The 8,272-nt window shown below is 33.2% G+C and overlaps 1 pseudogene across 5 annotated transcripts; it reads left to right on the top strand.

Moving 5' to 3' along the window:
* Nucleotides 1-862: 862 nt before the first annotated feature.
* LOC149782581 (leukocyte elastase inhibitor pseudogene) lies at nucleotides 863-7,991 on the top strand (annotated as a pseudogene). Of its 5 annotated transcripts, none has more exons than XR_016414406.1 (3): nucleotides 863-1,012; nucleotides 2,123-2,174; nucleotides 5,144-7,991. The product of XR_016414406.1 is annotated as a leukocyte elastase inhibitor pseudogene, transcript variant X4 (transcript). The 5 variants fall into 5 exon arrangements; XR_016414405.1 differs by having other exon boundaries at nucleotides 863-1,110; XR_016414403.1 differs by lacking the exon at nucleotides 2,123-2,174.
* Nucleotides 7,992-8,272: the final 281 nt, after the last annotated feature.

Genomic DNA, 8,272 nt, shown 5'->3' with positions numbered 1-8,272 from the left:
GTAGTGGCCTAACTTCCCGAGCACAATGAATACATTGAACATACACCGTTCTACGGATTGCTTGTCTTTTTTTTATAAGTCGTAATAAATTGATAAACGGGTATGGAAAACATATTATGGTGAAACAAGATGAAACAAGAACTACCAAAAACTTAATTATGTTTCGTTGAGATAGATTGTACACAGCGGGTAATTTAGTATAACAAAGCTAAAATTAAAATAAATAGTTTGTAATAACATAGCTTACAAATAAATCCCAAAGCACCTGAATCAGTGAACAGTTGCATTATTATTATTATTATTATTATTATTATTATTAATCAATCTCCAGTCCAACATACCTATCCGACCTCACCCATGTGTACACACCAGCAAGATACTTACGCTCCTCTTCTGGCAATCGTATACTCAATATTCCTACTATGAAAACAAAGTCATATGGACAACGTTCTTTTGCATACCAGGGCCCAGCAACGTGGAATGAATTGCCCACTGAACTTAGACACAAAGACACAGTGATCCCATTCAAGAGTGCTCTTAAAACTCACTTATTTCGACTGCAAGAACAAACTTACAGACCTAATAATGTTTCATACCTTAAATATTTTCAGCATGTTTTTTTTTTATGTTTTCTAATTTCATGGTGTTTGTTTTTTGTAATCATATCATTATATGTTTTTTATGTTATAGGTTTTGTCTAATGTTGTTAAGCGCTTAAAGTTTCTAAATATTAGGCGCTATACAAAGTCCTCATTGTTATTATTATTATTATTATTATTATTATTATTTTAAACGGTCCTTTGTAACCTGTGCCTTTTTAACCTGGGCCTTTTCCGTGCCGTTCCTTTCTGACCCATTGCTATTTTGATTCTCTAGCCTATCCCAATAGTTTGAGGTGGATAAATGCGAGTATTAATCCGTACCTAATGACGGAAACGTCGTTGCTGACTGTTTGATGAGGTTTATTCATTCTGTATCATTCTCATGATATAATTTATGATGAAACAAAGAGGTAACTCAAACACGACCGAAAGATGCACTGTAGTTAGGGAACAACTGAAACTGACAGCTTGAAAAGGGAAGAGTTTTTAGTACCAAGGGACCGACCATGTATGGTTTGATGGCGCGTTGCTTATCATTATCTAATTTACTTATTTAGTCAGGATTTTTTATGCTTCAGAATTATTATTTCATAAATATAATGGATGTAATATCTATTTTACTGCAAATTGCAGCAAGCACTTTATGGATTGCAATATGTTTTATTCAATCTACCACCCACAAACCAATGGAATGGACGGTCCCCAAGTTAACTAAAATAATGCATGTCCTGAATTGAGTAGTTTCAGATCTAAATAGACGTGCGTGTTGTTGGCCACAGCAAATCCACGGATTTAAGTCATAAAATTTGTTTCAAAGTAATTTCAGTCCCAGATGTAAATATTCTCGTGTTTTATTTACACTAGGACTTGGACATTTATTTACGTAAGTCCCCCCTTAACCCCCACCCTCATACAAGCAGTAAAACCCAAAGCTTATAATGTTATTACAAAACTGAATATAATAATTAATACAATCTGTATTAAGTATGCATTGTATTGCTTGTTGATGCAAAAATGCATTAATGGACAATGTTTTAATGTTTATGCATATTTATAATGACTAAGCTTTCTAATCCAGTTTAGCTTAAGTCAATGTGTCTATCTTTTCCATAATACCCACCCACCCCCATTCCATAGCAGACTAAAAAGAAATTTCATGTCAATAATTCCAATTTCACTTGTTGAATCAATTTGTTGGTATTGAAAGTTTCATGTCATATGTGAAGTTTTGAGCCCCCACCCCCAAAAAATACCCCCTACCTGAATACTGAACAAGATCTCCAGTGATTTTTTTTTATAATGTTCAGAATTATTATATTTTTAACTTTTTGAATTTCATGCCTGAAATGGTTATAATGAGAAACTAATTTCATTTTTTTTTCTCGATTGGTTCCTTGCACTTAAAACTTTTTGTGTAGATGAATCAAGGTAAGTACCACATATATCAACTAATGTATGTAGGTCACTGTAACATTATTTTTATCCATCAGTACTTCACTGAGTCTTGGTTTTTTTTTCAGCCCTAAATGCCTTGATCAATTTTGTTCATACACTGGATGAATTATTATGAAGGTAAGACATACTGAAACATGCTCAATCAACCTTAGGGCATTGGGTTCAAGGTGACACATTTTACATTGCTGTGTTGATTGTGGTCTCAACAAATATCACTTTTTAATGAAAGACTGTAGCAAAGCTGTGACAAATAAACTGCACTAGACTTATGTACAACAAAAGTGCACAAGGGCAGTACAAGAGCAGTACATCTCACTCTTACCTGAGTAACATAAACCTTCCCCATAATTTCCCAGCCATTTTAAATTGGCACCATGGCAGGTTCTTACAATCCCCATTTTTCCTGTGACAGGCCTTCTTTTTTTTGCATTATACAAGCGAACCGCTCTGGTGCCCTACTGGTTAGAGTGTCCACCTCAGAGGCACAAGGTTGCAGGTTCTGATCCCAGCCAAGTCACACCAAAGACTTATAAAAATGGTAGTAACAGCTGCCTCGCTGTGCACTCAGCATTAAAAGGTTAGTGTTAGGACAAGTCAGCCTGGAGTCAGGATAATGGGGATGGGATTGGACATGATGCTACATGTCTGCGGCATGATTCTCAAGAGCTAGATATCACTATAAACTTCCACACTGCAGACATCTTAACTATATGACTGAAAAATTGTTCAAGCTACGTTAAAAATCCAAATCACACACACACACATTACACAAGCTGTTTTTTCCCCAACAATTTGCCCTTAGTTCATCTGCAAATTCCTCTTTCATTTCTCACAAAAGTAAACATGAATTCTTAATGCAATTGATAAACAACATATGAAACCTTGGATGTTTCGAATTTTATAAATCGGCTACTCTTTTTAAAAATTTCTTCAACAACAATAGCAACAATAATAATATTAATAATAATTACCATAAACAACAACAGTTCAGAGGCAAACTGAAGCAGAGCCAGTGGATCCCACCCCCCCAATGAATCCAGTTCAAAATGAATCACAAGTAACTGGAATCTTTCTTATAGCAAGGGTTCTTTAATTTAGATGGTTAAAAATTGTGCCCTTAGAATGCTTAAATTACAGAAACTCCCCAATTTTTTATCTGCCCCATTAGAAATGCACTTTTTATCGTGAGATACACATTAAAGTGTCATTTTGGAGATTAATTACTGTGCCTGTTTTAGATCCTGGGTAAAATATTTGAGTTTTTCTTGCTAGAAGTATGTGACAAGAAAGAATGTTTGCCAGAATCATGCCAAAAAATTACCTTCATTTCTTTTTACAACATTATGCTATTGACAATATGCAGTCATATAATCCTTTTATTTAATATAATACAAATACAAAACATTTTCAGAATTTAAGCAAAACTTACTAATAATAAACATTGGTTCTTGATATTTTAGTGATGAAAATTAACTCAGCATTGGATACCAGAAAATATCAAAACACAGTTTAGTGTGAAATTGGAATTATCAATGTAGAAATGGAACCTAACAACTTCAGCTGTTTAATTTAACAGATAACATCTAAAACCTGAATGTAAGAAATGGAACACCTCTGTGTAATTGAACAGAAAAAAATCTAAAAACTGGACATATGAAATGAAACTTTCAATACAACAATTTGATTCAACATGTGAAGTTGGAATTTTCTAAATAAAACATTGAGATTTTAACCACAGCTGTGTAATTCATAAGTTAAAATCTAAAATTTTTAAATAAGAAATGAAATTTTTAACCACTGCTGTGTAATTCAACAAATGAAACTGGATTCCTGTACAACATTTAAATTAAAACCAGCATTGCCTCATTCAGTGAATAAAATTTAAAGACTTGATGCAGAAAATTGAACCTTCTACCACCACTATGTATGGAATTCAACAGATAAAACTGAAAAATGAGATGTATGAAATAGAACTTTTTATGCCAACATTTTGATAATTCAGGTGAAAATGGTTATCTCTACATGTGAGATTGAAGTTTCAACTGCTGCTTTCTCAGTGAACCAACTTTTGTCCTCTTCTGTGCCTCATAATAAACTGCACGATATTAGTCAGATAAGTTCTTTTGTTTTCTGGTTAATACTTGGTCTTTATTCATGTGACATTTGATTAATTGTCTACCTATATTTATACTTTGTACGCCCATTGTAGTTGATTATCTCCCTTTATTGTCTTGCATTATCTTACATGGTATAATGATACCAATTGTTTTTCAATAGATCTCAATGCTGTTGTTTTGTGAAATAAATACACTTTCTATCCTACCGCAGCATGCATGTTATACACTGTCATAGAGAACAATGTTAGATTGTCAATATGACAAGGACAGAACCAGGTACTCCATTGCATTTAAGAGTGATAACTCTGCTGGAACTAGACGGGGTAAGAGTTATATAGTCGCAACAGACACATTTTCAGCCATGTGTACCACATTTTTAAAAAAATCGTAAAAAATACAAAATATGATTTAGATATGAATTAACATAATTTTACATATTGCCAAGAGGCTCACCTTTTTTTAAGCCTAACAGAAAGTACAACTCTTACATAATGCACTAATCAGAGCTAGTGTTGTTTATTTCTGAATACAATGTTCCCTACACCTTAAGCTCTGCCCACCTGGGGTTGTGCAATTGGTACCGTTATACCATATGCAAGCAATAGTTGATTAACTACATTGTCTATATGCTTCTACCTGTATTTCTACATTATATATATATATATATATATATATATATATATATATATATATATATATATATATATATATATATATATATATATATATATGTGTGATAGTTGGTTAACTCCCTGTACTTGTACATGGTCTATATTCAAAGGTAAACAAAAACTGCATTGATGTTCTTGAATAAACTGGTCCTGAATAGATTGAAACTATCAAACTGGAGAAAATTTGTATGAAATATTTTACCCTTAGTACAACCACTCACCGCTGCCAAGTGTTTGAATGCTAGTTTATGCCTGTTTAAGATGAAGCCGTTTAATATACTTTGCTATCCTTTTACAGTGATGAGGACAGCTTCCTGACCACTCTGACTATTACAGCAGAACCCTAAGCAGAACCAGCTGTTTGTTCATGAAAAGTTCTTTCCATTGTTTTGCAATGAGAAATTTATTTTCTCTCATTTTACTGCTTCTTTGTTGGATGGGGTATTTAGTTCCAGCCTGTATGGCATCTAAATATGACCTAGCCACCAATATCAACGAATTTGCATTTGATCTGTACTGGGAAGCAGGCAAAAGTTCTCCAGAAAATAACATATTTCTGTCACCGTTCAGTATTTCCACTGTTATGTCTATGGTATATATGGGATCAAAAGGAGAAACTGCCAGACAGATGTCCAAAACTCTGAAGATTGAACACATATCTGAGAAAGTTCACCAAAGCTTTGAGGACTATATTAAGTTGCTCACAGTAAAAAATGACAACTTCACTCTGAATACAGCAAATAGGTTGTATCTAAGTAGAGAAAAGGAAATACTAGACAGGTATGTTACAGCATGTTCAAAACATTATGAGGCAGCTATAGTGCCAACAGACTTTGTCAAGAAAGCATCAGATGCTGAAAATGAAATAAATTCCTGGGTAGAGAAGGAAACAAAGGGAAAAATAAAAAACCTTATACCATCAGGGTCTTTGGGTCCCCTAACAGTGTTAGTTCTTGTCAATGCTATCTATTTCAAAGGGGACTGGGCAGAGAAATTCAAACCAGTAAATACTGTAATTCAGCCATTTTACAAATTAGATGGAGACCTGGTAATGGTTCATATGATGAAATCACTGATGAAGAGAGCAAAATATAGCCACAATCCAGATTTAGGTTGTAAAGCTTTACAGCTTCCATACAAGGGAGAGGATCTTTACATGCTTGTGCTGCTTCCAGATAAAAAGGATGGATTACCTGCCCTTGAATCAAAGCTGTCGGTGAAAAGTCTGGAGCATTTTCAAAATCACATGCCACGCAGGTTAGTGGAAGTGTCTTTGCCAAAATTCAAGATTGAAGCAAGTTTTGAGTTGAGTGAAGCACTGAGTAAACTTGGTATGCCTGATGCTTTTGATGCAACTAAAGCAGACTTCATTGGAATGGTAAAACAAAATGATGTATATTTGTCACAAGTCTTTCACAAAGCCTTTGTTGAGGTCAGTGAGGAGGGTACAGAGGCAGCAGCAGCCACAGGTGCTGTCATGATGGCAAAGTCGACACCAGTCAAGCATTCATTTGATGCCGATCATCCATTCCTATTCTTAATAATGGACAAAAGGTCAGGGGTCATTTTATTTCAAGGAAGACTTGCAGATCCAACTGCTGTAGAAACAAAACAAGACTATGAAGTACTTTATCAAGAAACAAATGATGCAGAAACAAGTTATATTCTGTTGTATCATCACACCCTACTTTGTATTTTTCTTGAATATCTTTTAACTCGTTAAGTACATACAGTGTAGAACAGGTAATTTGAGATGTACAGTTCAAAGTTTGCAGTGACAGTATACTCAGACACTTCTGTACTAAGTATTTAGCTCTAAAGATATGTATAGCAACATTTTGAAAACATGCTTTTTTTCATTATGACCTGAATTGATTTTTGTGTACTCAAAATTGCTGTATAGTTCTGTGCTGTTTATGGACTTATTTTCTTTATGATGCTGTACTGTTTTTGGACTCATATTTTCTGTATGATTGTGTGCTGTTTAAGGGAGCAATTAAGGTCCCATGAATTGTTACAGCCACCTACCAATTAATATGAATAGCCTGTTAATTCATAAATGATTTACTTGAGAAATCTTGAGCTTTATCTTGCATGGGACTCCTTACAAAATATATATATATATATATATATATATATATATATATATATATATATATATATATATGTATATATATATATATATATATATATATATATATATATATATATATAATCTATACATCCTAAGAACTGATCTTGATTTTTATATATATATATATATATATATATATATATATATATATATATATATATATATATATATATATATATTACTCTGCCACCTGGGGCCCCATAAATGCATATCTTGTTTTTTTTATTTACTGTTTTTTCATCATTTATGTTAACATCTCTTGAATACTATGTCAGCATTAGAGTAACTTGTTGCCCTGATCTTGATTGTTTTAATCCACGACTTCTTTTTTGAAAAAGATTAAAATCCCACCTGTTAAATAGTAGCATAATCTTTTGTTTTTTTGTTTGCAATAATTTGAGATGTTACACATATATTGTTGTGTCACCAATATAAGTATCATCTGACAAGAACCAAACTTTAAGCAATTGAGAATCATAATAATTGTGATATTGATCCTACAGCTATGAACATTTTCAATGGATTTTGTATATAGGAGGATATTGAGAAGATGAGAACTTTTGTCACAGAGATGTGGTGGTATAGTGTTGATAGCATATTGGATGAACATCTGTACATTGTCACTCCACAAACTTGTTCATGCCACCTTGGAGGCCATATTTTTGATCCAACTTTATGTGATCAATATATTTGAGAAGTGCGAATATGAGCAAGATCTATGCATACTAATGAACTGATCTTGCATCTGATTGGCTGAGCATGTTACCACTGTGGAGGCCATTTCTGATCCAAGTTTGATTAACTTTGGAATATGAACCTATTTGATCACTTTGATAATAACTGAGATCAAGCATTTTAATGAGGTTGTCTTGTGTCTGATTGGTTGAGCTTGTTACCTCTCCATATTTCTCACTCAATTTTGATCAAACTTTGAATTTGGTTTATATCATCAAGGCATTGACAAGTTCAATATTGAGCTAGGTCCATGCATATTAATAAAAATAATCATATACATTTGATTTGCTTAACAATTTACCCCTCTGAAGTCCATTTTTAGGACAAGACTTCAATAAAAAATCTGAAAATAAGCATATGTGATCAAGACCTCAAAAGCTCGAAAATGTGCAAGAGCCACATGCGTTATAATTGAGATGATCTTGCATCTGAAAGGTTGAATTTGCTTTGATTCTAAAAACATATTTCTGTGTAAACTATAAATAGACATAAATCATCAAAATGTACAATTAATTTTATTATGTGCAAGGTCTCTGCTTATGAAATTCAGCAAAGTTC

The sequence above is a fragment of the Sinohyriopsis cumingii genome, chromosome 15 (assembly GCF_028554795.1).
Source record: "Sinohyriopsis cumingii isolate HCF-2022 chromosome 15, ASM2855479v2, whole genome shotgun sequence".
Classification (NCBI taxonomy): domain Eukaryota; kingdom Metazoa; phylum Mollusca; class Bivalvia; order Unionida; family Unionidae; genus Sinohyriopsis; species Sinohyriopsis cumingii.
The sequence above is the reverse complement of the archived record's forward strand: the minus strand, read 5'-3'. Positions and strand labels throughout refer to the sequence as shown.